Consider the following 11,360-nt stretch of genomic DNA (forward strand, 5'->3'; position numbering starts at 1 on the left):
AATAATTTGCATCCACAATCCCTATTCCTTATGTACAAATGAGGCAAAGGCATTACTAACGACACTTGGTAACGAAATAGTTAATGCAAGTTTCTATTGATTTCAACATAATAAAAAGTTGGTATACTTCCTGATATTAGGTAGAGTGAAGGGAAATTCCTTTGTTTCTTTTTGCTTCTATTCAGAAAGTCAAGTCAACTGAAGCAACAGGTAGAATTTCAACTTGACATATGAAAATAAGTTCCTTCTCATTATAAAGCAATTTATCTGTCTTACAGAGGTCTCATCTTGTCCTCGAATATTTTTTTCTGAAATGAATTTGTGTCTGATGGATATTATTTCATAAGGACACATGGAAACTCACCAGGGGGTCTGGGAGAATATTCAGATAATGAAAAAAGTTATTAGAATTAAAGGGCTTAAAATTATAGAACTGAAGCAACCAAAGAAACAAAAGGCACAAATATCCCAAACCTACCAGTTTCCCTACATCAGACGAGGTATAAGGAAACAACCTCTTGAAAATTAGATTTTGAGCGATGTGCTAGTGTAAGTATTTAGGGAAAAGGGGTTCACTTGAAAAATGAGCATATTCTATAATAAAGATGAAGAAATTGTGTGACCCCAAAGCCTAGCTCCCTGGTTTTCTGCACATAAACTCCACAACATTTAGCTGGGTTCCCGAGAGGTCCGGAGTTTTAACCTGGTGGGCACTTGCCGTCATTGACCACGTTATCATCTATCTATGTTTTGCGCAGTGTTCAGGTAAAGTTCTAATATCTCAGATTATTAGGCAGTCTTTCCTGTGTTTTCTGCTGATAGCCTCTTATAAATGCAAGCATTTATGGTCACTGGTCATGAACATTGAGTTCAGTCATTAGCATTTATATTTTGTGAGCCATTTTGTGAGCTCTGTTAAAACCAGGGCTTCCCTAACACTCTGTTCTGTCTCTTACAGCTAAGTATGTAAATTTTCACAAATTGTTGCTACGATAGCCCTTACTACAGTGATCCCATATTGGCCCTATTAATGGAAGTATTGAACTACCAGGAAAATATATTTTATTAAAAGAAAAGAGTTTAACAGCCAGTGTGTTTGGGAATGGGGTGGACAAATCTGGTTGGCTCATTAACTCCACTTTTAGAGTTGGGTCGACCTCTGAACGATGCCAGCACCAGCGTCGCACACTTGAGTCAATCTGATTGTGGACTTCTTTCACAATATTCTTCCTCAACCCCTTGCTGTGTAATCTATTCGTGAGAAAGTACAGATAGGTGGTAGCAGACAGGAAGGTCTTTAACATAAAAGTTTTTCCAGTGATACGAAGTACAAGAATCTGAGTATATCAAAGCGCACTAAGTTTTAGCTATGATTATATCACATTTTCCAAAATGTGGTGCCGTTTGAGCCCTCTTTGTCCTGAGTGTTGGTGCACTGGACACTTTTATCGCTGCAGTGTATGAGCATGCTGTTATGTTACCAAACAGAACAGAAACTCCTGTGCCAAAAGAAGCTTTGCTCCTGATGAACAGGAATAGAGACGTCTTAGAGAAAGCAGTTAAACTGGCAGCCAGGCAGGTATTGCCCTTTCTACACTGGCTGGGATACTGGAAAGGAAATTTGGAACTTGATGAGAATGTGAGTGTTTAGAATTTGGGAGAAACTTTTTGGCTCCTACTTGTTTTGAGCAGGGTGCACATATCATTGTGACCCCAGACGATGGAATTTATGGCTGGGTCTTCACAAGGGAGACCATTTATCCCTATCTGGAGAATATTCCAGATCCTGAAGTGAACTGGATTCCATGTAGAGACCCCCCAGAGGTAATGTCATTACCCTTTGATTTTTTTTTTTACATCTTTATTGGAGTATAATTGCTTTACAATGATGTGTTAGTCGCTGCTGTATAACAAAGTGAATCAGCTATATGCATACACAGATCCCCTTATGCCTCCCTCGTACGTCTCCCTTCCACAACATTTGTTTAAAACCAAAGGGTAGTAAGAGGAAACAGCTACCCTTTGATTTTAAACAAATGTTGTGATGTTGTAACAGCAAGTTCAGTAAGCTTGACTAGTATTCTTGCTGACAAACAGTCTGTGGCACTGGATTTAGACTTCTCTAATTCTTCATAATGTGTACCATCTGGCTTGTCTCCTGTTTGGTAAATGACTTGAGAGGATGATGTTTGGTTGATTATTTATTGTAGTTTTCTTTCATGAATAGTATGTGTACACACAGTTTTTATAATAGATGTGCTTAATTGGGTTTCAACAAAGTGAGAAAGTTGTGATATCTAGGACTTATGTTCTCAAATGTAAGTAAGCAGGTCCACCCATGAACACCTTCCTCCTTTACAGGAATGGTAAAAAGATGAGTTGGTTTATGTTCCCAAGGGGCTTTGATATTGGCATGCAATGTAATCAGTACGGTGAGTGGAAATTGCATAGGACTTGAAAAAGGAGGTGCTTTTTCTGAGACCACATTCTACCACCTCCTGACTGAGTGACGTGGGACAGACAACCTAAACTATTGACATCTCGGTTTCTTTATCTGTAAACCAGAGATAATAAAATTTCCTCTCCTACTTCACTTTACAGAGTAGACACGCAGTATAGGGAATTCCTTGCTTGTCCAGTGGTTAGGACTCGGTGCTTTCACTGCTAAGGGCCTGGGTTCAATCCCTGGTTGGGGAACTAAGATCCCACAAGTCAAGCAGCGTGGCCAAAAAAAAAAACACCCCCCAAATGAGAGCAACGTGAAGTAATACATAGAATCTATACACTATGGTGCCCTCTTCAGTGTCAGCTTTCACTATTACTTTTTTTTAACAGAAGGAGCTGGATCTGAACTTTTGCTTTCTTGTCCTTCAAGAAATTTAATAATTGTTTATAGCTGTAGTTTAGGCATAAGTTTCTTAAAGAAAATCTGTATAAAATATAAGAAAGATTTTTGAAAATAAATTATTTTAGGTGTATTTATTTTATTTTATTTTTTTTTGTGGTACGCGGGCCTCTCACTGCTGTGGCCTCTCCCATTGCGGAGCACAGGCTCCGGACGCGCAGGCTCAGCGGCCATGGCTCACGGGCCCAGCCGCTCCGCGGCATGTGGGATCTTCCCGGACCGGGGCACGAACCCGTGCCGCCTGCATCAGCAGGCAGACTCTCAATCCCTGCGCCACCAGGGAAGCCCTATTTGCTTTTTAAAATAGTTCGTATGTAATCCCTTTAAATGGCAAAATCAATGCATTAAAAAGTAATTTAATTTGCTAATTTTAAATTTACTGCCTCTGTTCAGAACTATTATCTAGCACACAAAAAAGGAACTTCTTAAATAATTTTGAAATCAGTTGGAAAATCAAGTCCAATGTTGCAACATAAGAGCTCTATTATGTGAGTCGGGTCTCACCCCGGGATTTTCACCTTTGGAAAAATTTTCTCTGAACGTTGCACAGTCTGTGTTTATAGTCACGTAATTATGACTCAGTTTCTACTTGATTATGGGGCTTTTCCCAGAGCAGGAAGGACTCATTATTTGCAGTAATTCAAGAGGCTTATACTGAAATACACTTTATTTGCTTTGGCTGATAAAACTGACTTTCTTAGGGGAAAGGTGTCCTGAAGTCTGATAATTAGTCTCTGATGAATTATTGTAATTAGGGAAGGTAGGTGACTGATGAAACTTTAATATTACTGAGTCTTGCAGACACTTAACTCAAATGGCAAGCTTTCAACTCTGTGTTGTAGAAAAGAAAAATCCAGTATTTAATATAATGCTAATATTGGTAAAGAGAGCCACTGTTTCTTCCCTAGTATCATTTATCCCTAAAAGGGGTAATAGGAGTCCACAGAGTCATCCTTGTGTATTTAAGTACTATCATTTAGAATACTGACACTTGTCATTCTTCCTTGGGCTTTCCCCATGAGGAACTAATAGGAAACATTAAAGTACCCTAATTATTTAGCCAAAAACAAAAACAAAAAAAAACAAAATAAAATATATAATAGTTTTATTAAGGCCTTAATGAATATGAATGTTGACAATATTACCCTGTTTTTCCTGAAGGCAAAATAAAAGAAATGGTCACAATCTCTTCTTTCTATTCAAAGACTAGTTCAACATCAATTGCAAAGGGACTGAGAAACCATGGAGAGTCTGAATGGTCTCTACAAGCAATCAAGTCATCGGTGTTCTGGGCTGTCTTCCTGTAGTTACAAAATCCATAATGGCCATTATTTATTTATTGAGCACCTGCTTGGTTCCAGAATCTGTACCTGGTACACTATGCACATTATCTCATTCAATTTATGTAGCAGGTATAACTATTCCCATTTTATTTTATTATTTTTTGTTTGTTTTTATTTATTTATTTATTTTTGGCTGTGTTGGGTCTTCAATGCTGCGCGTGGGCTTTCTCTAGTTGAGGCAAGCGGGGGCTACTCTTTGTTGCAGTGAGTGGGCTTCTCACTGCAGTGGCTTCTCTTGTTGCGGAGCATGGGCTCTAGGCTCATGGGCTTCAGTAGTTGTAGCACGTGGGCCCAGTAGTTGTGGCACGCAGGCTCTAGAGCGCAGGCTCAGTAGTTGTGGCACATGGGCTTTGTTGCTCCACAGCATGCGGGATCTTCCCGGACCAGGGCTCAAACCTGTGTGCCCTGCATTGGCAGGTGGATTCTTAACCACTGCGCCACCAGGGAAGTCCCTATTCCCATTTTAAATATGAAGAAAAGAAGGGAGCTTAAGGTTTCACAATTGGTAATTAGCCTGGCTAGAATTCAAACACAGCCATTTCCACTGAGCCACACTAACGGAATGGACTTTTGAGTGCCTGGAAGCACCATCTTATACTTGAAATTTCCAGTGACTAGTGAATCCACTTCTTAGCGTGTTCTGGTTGCTAGAAATTTTAATCTTATTTTCCACTGAAATCATCTATCTATAACTTCCTTTGGGGTTCATACTGTGCCTATCGTATATTAAGAAACGTGACTCATCTTCTTCAAATTAGAGTCTTTCAATTATTTGAAGCCAGCTATAATCCCACCTATTTCCTCACCTCAATCCCTTCTTATTTCTAGGGTAAATATCCCCAAGGTGGGTGGTTTGGGCATTACTCTGAAAAGCAATTTCATAGTCTGTATTTATCCCAGGGTTTCACACAAGGGCCCTCTAAGACAGAAGGGAAGTTATTGTGTTGCATTGACAAATGGGGACACTTAGACTGCATAGTGAAATTCTTTTTTCCTTTTCTTTTCTTTCCTTTTTAAAAATATTTCTGGTACCTAATGCTGCATTTGTTCTCTGTAGAAGATGATCTGCCTGGGACCAACTCTATACTGCCTCCTAGTAGGACTGTGGCTTGGATTATGGAAAAGGTCCTCCCCATTAGAAAAGTGTTAAATTTCAAGCCCTTCATTTGTGTTCCTAGGAGAGCATCATAAGAAAATGTGTTGCTTCTCTTCTTTCTCCTCTTCCCCCTCAATTTGCTCTGTGCTTCAGTCTTGCACTGCCATCTTGAATCTGTCAATTAAAAAATAGGTTAGTTTTCACATAGAAGAAGATTGTATTACATGTGAGTTTTTAAATCTTTACTGTTGATTCTTAACCTACAGCTGTTGTGTGTTATAGGTATGGGCAAATAAAGTATCACTTTGGAAATTCCAAAATCACTAACACACAGTGAGTTTAAGGCAATATCTATTGAATTAGGTTTGGCCGCAGCTCAGTGCAAGAAAGGCTCAGATGTCTGGCCAAGGACAACTCTATCTACATTGTGGCAAATATTGGGGACAAGAAGCCATGCAATGCAAGTGACCCTCAGTGTCCCCCAATGGTGGTTACCAATACAACACTGATGTGGTATTTGATTCTGAGCGTAGGCTGGTGGCCCGCTACCACAAGGTGAGAATTACTTGTGCCTTAGCTAAGCTTGATTTACTTCTTTTGTTTGTGATATCTAGGTATACTTGTCTGTGAATGCTGGTGAGGGAACTGTTGTGAATGCGTTTCTGAATTATTACATTTAGTTGAAAAAGGGATTTAACTTTCTTTGATTTCGTATAACGGCTCTGAATTTGAATTAGTCATAAAATAGAATCTACCAGACTATTAAAGCAGATGTGCTAATAGCTGCACGAGGATTTTAATATTCACTGAGAAAGGAGAAATGCTCAGTTTCATCACAAGATTTAGTACTGGAGTTCGTTTTTTGACCCAATTTGTTAATATTTGGTATTAAGCTGTAGTCATTCATTTCATTAGGATGGTTTTTATTGCAATGATAGAAAACCCCCCCAACTGAAATTGGCTTAAAAACAACAACAACACAGAATTTCCTTGCTTAGGTACCTGAGAAAATATAAATCATAGAAAGGGTAGGTCTAGTTTCCGATGCAGTCTGTCCCTCAGAGGCCCAGAAGATGTCAGCCATCCCTCTAGCTCTCTTATTCCTTTGTTACAACTTTTTCCCAGGATGACTGTCCTTTCAGAAGCCATACGACTGCTCATCACAAAGCACATACCCTAATAGCAACAAAATCCAGAGGAAGACTGCATTTCTCTTTCCTAGAAACCCTGCAAAAACCTTAGCCTTCCTTGACTCCAAATCAGCCACGTGCCACCCTCAAGTCGATCACCTGGGGATGAAGGATGGGCTACCCCCTGAGCCGAGGGCCGAGGAGCTTGGGATGCTCACTGGTCTGGTGGGGGTGGGGTGTTGCCTGAGCACATATGCACACATCAGGCCAAATAGAAACGTGAGCAGAACATAAGGCTGTTCTCCTGAGCCCAGGGTAGTTGGAGTTTTGGAGCAATAATCAGGCTGGAAAAAAAAATTCTAATGGCTTACTAATTAACAAGGTTTAGCTATTACATTGTCTAAATTAAGTTCCAATCTACGTCACCTCACTTATATAAACCTAGCAGTACCATGGGGAGACATGACAAAGTTTATTTTATTACCGTGTTAGATTTCACACGGACAGTGCTGTTGGTATTTAAAGAATAGAGTGGAAAACCATCAGAAATTTGTGAGGTTCAAAATTTCAAGTGATTTTAAGACAAATATTCACCTTTTAAATATCATTTGTAGGGGCTACCCTGGTGCCACAGTGGTTAAGAATCCGCCTGCCAATGTAGGGGACACGGGTTCAATCCCTGATCCGGGAAGATCCCACATGCCATGGAGCAGCTAAGCCCATGCGCCACAACTACTGAGCCTGCACTCTAGAGCCCGAGAGCCACAACTACTGAAGCCCACGTGCCACAACTATTGAAGCCCGCACGCCTAGAGCCTGTGCTCCGCACCAAGAGAAGCCACCTCAATGAGAAGCCCGCACACCACAACGGAGAGTAGCCCCCACTCGCCGCAACTAGAGAAAGCCCACGCACAGCAACGAAGACCCAACGCAGCCAAAAATAAATAAATTAATTAAAAATAAATAAATATCATTTGTAGATATGAACTCATTGGTTGACTCATAGGTTGTGGGAAAATGAAGTGTTTTGATGAATGTCACAGTGAGAAAACTCACAGACAGTGGTATACTGGGTATAATTTACACTAATTTGTGTGTAACAGTTTTAAGTATGCACACCAACATGCGCGCGAGAAAAGATTTTGAAGACATTGATCACTTCTATCTGACAGTTTTCTTACTAATCTTCCCCTTCTTTGCATTTCGCTTAACAGTACAATCTTTTTGCACCTGAAATTCAATTTGATTTCCCCAAGGATTCAGAACTTGTGACTTTTGACTCTCCCTTTGGGAAGTTTGGCATTTTCACTTGCTTTGACATTTTTTCTCATGACCCAGCTGTGATGGTGGTGGAAGAGTTTCAGGTTGACAGCATTCTCTACCTGGTACAACACGCTGCCCCTCCTCTCGGCAGTCCCCTTCCACTCGGCACGGGCCTGAGCCCTGGGAGTCAACCTGCTTGCTGCCAATACCCCCAACACAAGCATGCACATGACATGTACCTCACCCTGGTTCTGCACCAACAGGCAGCCACAGTCTTGGGAAGCCTTCATTCATTTTCAAGCCACGCTTTTCCTTAAAGATTCTTCTATTAACTCCAACGTCACAAAATTAATAAGAGCATGGGCTGCTATACCAACATAATTTAAGGAACATTATTCCTGGGAGTAAAGAAGGAGGCAAACATTATATTCTCAATTTCACGTGAGGGGAAATTGGAGTTAGAGAGAATTCAACTCACATTTAAAAAGCAAAGCCAGAGCTAAAGAACGCTGCAGCTAACATCCATGAGTAATATTGAAATAAATCTTGCTGTTGAGGTGATAAAATCACTTTAGACTTAATCAGGTTTTTAGAGTTTATCCTTTATAGTATCCACTTTTAAGGTAAAGCAGCATCCCCTCTTGACTGCTTTGTTGTTCATTGATCCAGGTGAAGAATCTCAAACACAGATAAATTAGATAGGTTAGTGGAGAGCTAAAATTGTTCTTCATGTTTGAGAAATTTTCTGGTTTACTGTTAAGTTGGCTAAAGAAAGGGGAGTTTAAGGTAAAAAAAAAAGTTATCTAAGTCATATAGTTTCAGTGTAAGCAGTCCCATACGGAGGACTCAGAGTCAAATTGGAATTTAGGTCAATGTAAAGCTCTCTCCCTCCTTATCTTGAAAATGCTTATGCTTTCATAACTTTATATTTCAGTTCTTATGGAAGTGATTCTATTAGTTTGTCACCATGCAAAATTTGAAACCAATATTTGTGTTTCTTTATGTCACCCGTAGGCAGTGGAATCTACTCACCGGAGGCTGTCAAGGTGTATTACTATGACATGAAAACAGAGAGTGGCCAGCTGATGCTCTCAGAATTGAAGTCCTGGCCTCGAATAGAACCCAGTTACTCTGCAGCTGTTCACTAGAGTGCTTATGCCAGAGGTGTCAAGCCATTCTCATCTGAACAGTTGAATTTTCCAGGGATGATTTATTTTGATGCGTTCACCTTCACCAAGTTGAAGAGAAACACAGGAAATTACACAGTTTGTCAGAAAGACCTGTGTTGTCACTTAACTTACAAGATGTCTGAGAAATGAACCAATGAGGTGTATGCACTAGGTGCCTTTGACAGACTGCACATGGTAGAAGGCCAGTATTACTTACAGGTAGAAACACTCGAATATGTTAGAATGGCTCTTTTACTGATTTGTCTTCTAGGTCATCACTGCATTTCTTTAAGAATTGTGCTGGATTCAGTTAATTGGAATGGTGTTACATTTGTCACTGAACTTTTCTCCCTAGAACACATTATTTGTTCAGTCTTAGTGAGAACAGAATTAGAGCTGCAAGGTAAAAACATGAAGCAGATTGATTAGTTCTCAGCAGACTGGGTTCAAGTTTAAATAGCTACAATCCCCATATACTCTCTTTTGCTGTCAGGTTACTTTAGAGCTGTGTTTTACAAACTGTCTTCAACTAGAGTCCAGAGCAAGAAGTCCATTTCACATCATAAACAAGCGCAGTCAAGATGTATGACTGAGTTAAAAGAGATACTTAATTGAAACAAACATTTTATAAAATAATTCAAATCAGAATTAGAAATAGCTATAATTATAACCAAAATACTCTAATTTTGAAAATTCTAGTCTACTCCATTTTGCTTCATTGAAAAAAGGGCTAGTCTTGACTCACTAAATTAATTTGAGGATCCACTAATAGATTATGAGCTGCAATTGAAAAAAAAAAAAACCACTTAAGAGGCAACCTAACAAATATTCTTCTATTCTTTGAAATTGTATTTTTAGCTGAGAAAATATTTCCAAGATTTCCAACCACTTTTCTTTTCCTACACAGGTATGCACATTACTGAAGTGTCAAACCACTGACCTGAGAACTTGTGGAGAGCCTGCGGGGTCAGCTTTTACCAAGTTTGAAGAATTCTCCCTCAGTGGCACATTTGGAACGAGTTATGTTTTCCCACAGATCATTCTTAGTGGGAGTCAGCTTGCCCCTGAAAGACATTATGAGGTAGGAGATTTTCAGGAGGATAAATTCCTTTGAACAGATGCAGTAGACTGGCATAATGAAAATCGTTGAAATAATGAGGCAACATGGCAACATTGTCGTTCACCTTGTTCAAGCAACTTATACAAAGAAACTATGATATGGAAGACAAGTTGTTGTTCTAGACTGTCCTTAGGCTGTGGTGGAGAATTTGGGGTTTATTTTTCTACATAAATGTGATTTTGAGATCCAAGGGAACAAGGAGATTATGGAAGAATTAAAATAAAAATATTGAGTGCCAATGATAGCCAGCAACTAATGTTTTCTTTTTTTGAATAGTGGAGAAAGTCCAAGTTGAATACATTAAATAATGCATCTATAACTTATTTCATGGGTGCATTATTCTGTGTAGTTATAATAATGATAGTAATAATTGATACTTTGTATAGTGTTTCATGAATTTAAAAAAAAAACTCGTTTTTATACATTATCTTACTTAATCCCCAGGGCAATAGATTTATTTGCTACACGTTCATCCAAAGTCCCTCTGATACTATTAGACATGTAGAGCTGAAACAGGGGTCTTCTGACTCCAAATTTTATGCACTTTTGACTATTTCATGTTGCTTTTAGATGTTGTCAGAGAAGGCTTCTGGGCTGGAACCAGCTCTGCATTGAAATTAATCCTTTGCTTTCTTTGATAGAGTTTCAGGAGATGAACGTCTGCAGAGCCGAGGCGGAACCCCTTTGCCTTTCTTGGTTCTGGCCCCGTATGGAAGAGTGTTTGAGAGGGACCCTCCACGCTTAGGGCAGGGAGCTGGGCAATTACCATGATCCCCTTCACTGCCATGCTTTCAGGATTAGCCTGGCAAAGAAAGAGGGAAAAGAGAGAGTCTTTAGTGTCTGTTTAGAAGAGATGTCATCACTTTGCTGCAACAACAAACTTAAGAAGATTTAAAAAGCAATGGATGTGTGTGTACATTTTACATATTCATTTCTGGGAGCTGCATGCATCTTCTGTGTGGGTGCACTTAAGTATGTGTCCGTATGTCTATGTATAGTGCAACATGTATTTATGGGAGGGGAGCCTAGAAGAGTCCTTTTGTGGTAACTTCTCTAACGTATGCAAATATTGTGTCTCTCATTTGTAAATGCACAGGGTAAGCGTTGAAAATGCGGAGGGTATTTGGTCCTAGTCTTTAGGATACAGGAAGTTAAAAAACAAGCGTATCTTTTTTTTCTTTTTTCTTTTTTTTTTTTGCAGTACGCGGGCCTCTCACTGTTGTGGCCTCTCCCGTTGTGGAGCACAGGCTCCGGACGCGCAGGCTCAGCGGCCACGGCTCACGGGCCCAGCCGCTCCGCGGCATGTGGGATCTTCCCGGACCGGGGCACCTGTG

At 39.9% G+C, this 11,360-nt stretch overlaps 1 pseudogene; it reads left to right on the forward strand.

Moving 5' to 3' along the window:
• Positions 1 to 1,369: 1,369 nt before the first annotated feature.
• On the forward strand, positions 1,370 to 10,797 carry LOC102996803 (vascular non-inflammatory molecule 3-like; annotated as a pseudogene).
• Positions 10,798 to 11,360: the final 563 nt, after the last annotated feature.

The sequence above is a fragment of the Physeter macrocephalus genome, chromosome 10 (genome assembly GCF_002837175.3).
Source record: "Physeter macrocephalus isolate SW-GA chromosome 10, ASM283717v5, whole genome shotgun sequence".
Taxonomy (NCBI): Eukaryota; Metazoa; Chordata; class Mammalia; order Artiodactyla; family Physeteridae; genus Physeter; species Physeter macrocephalus.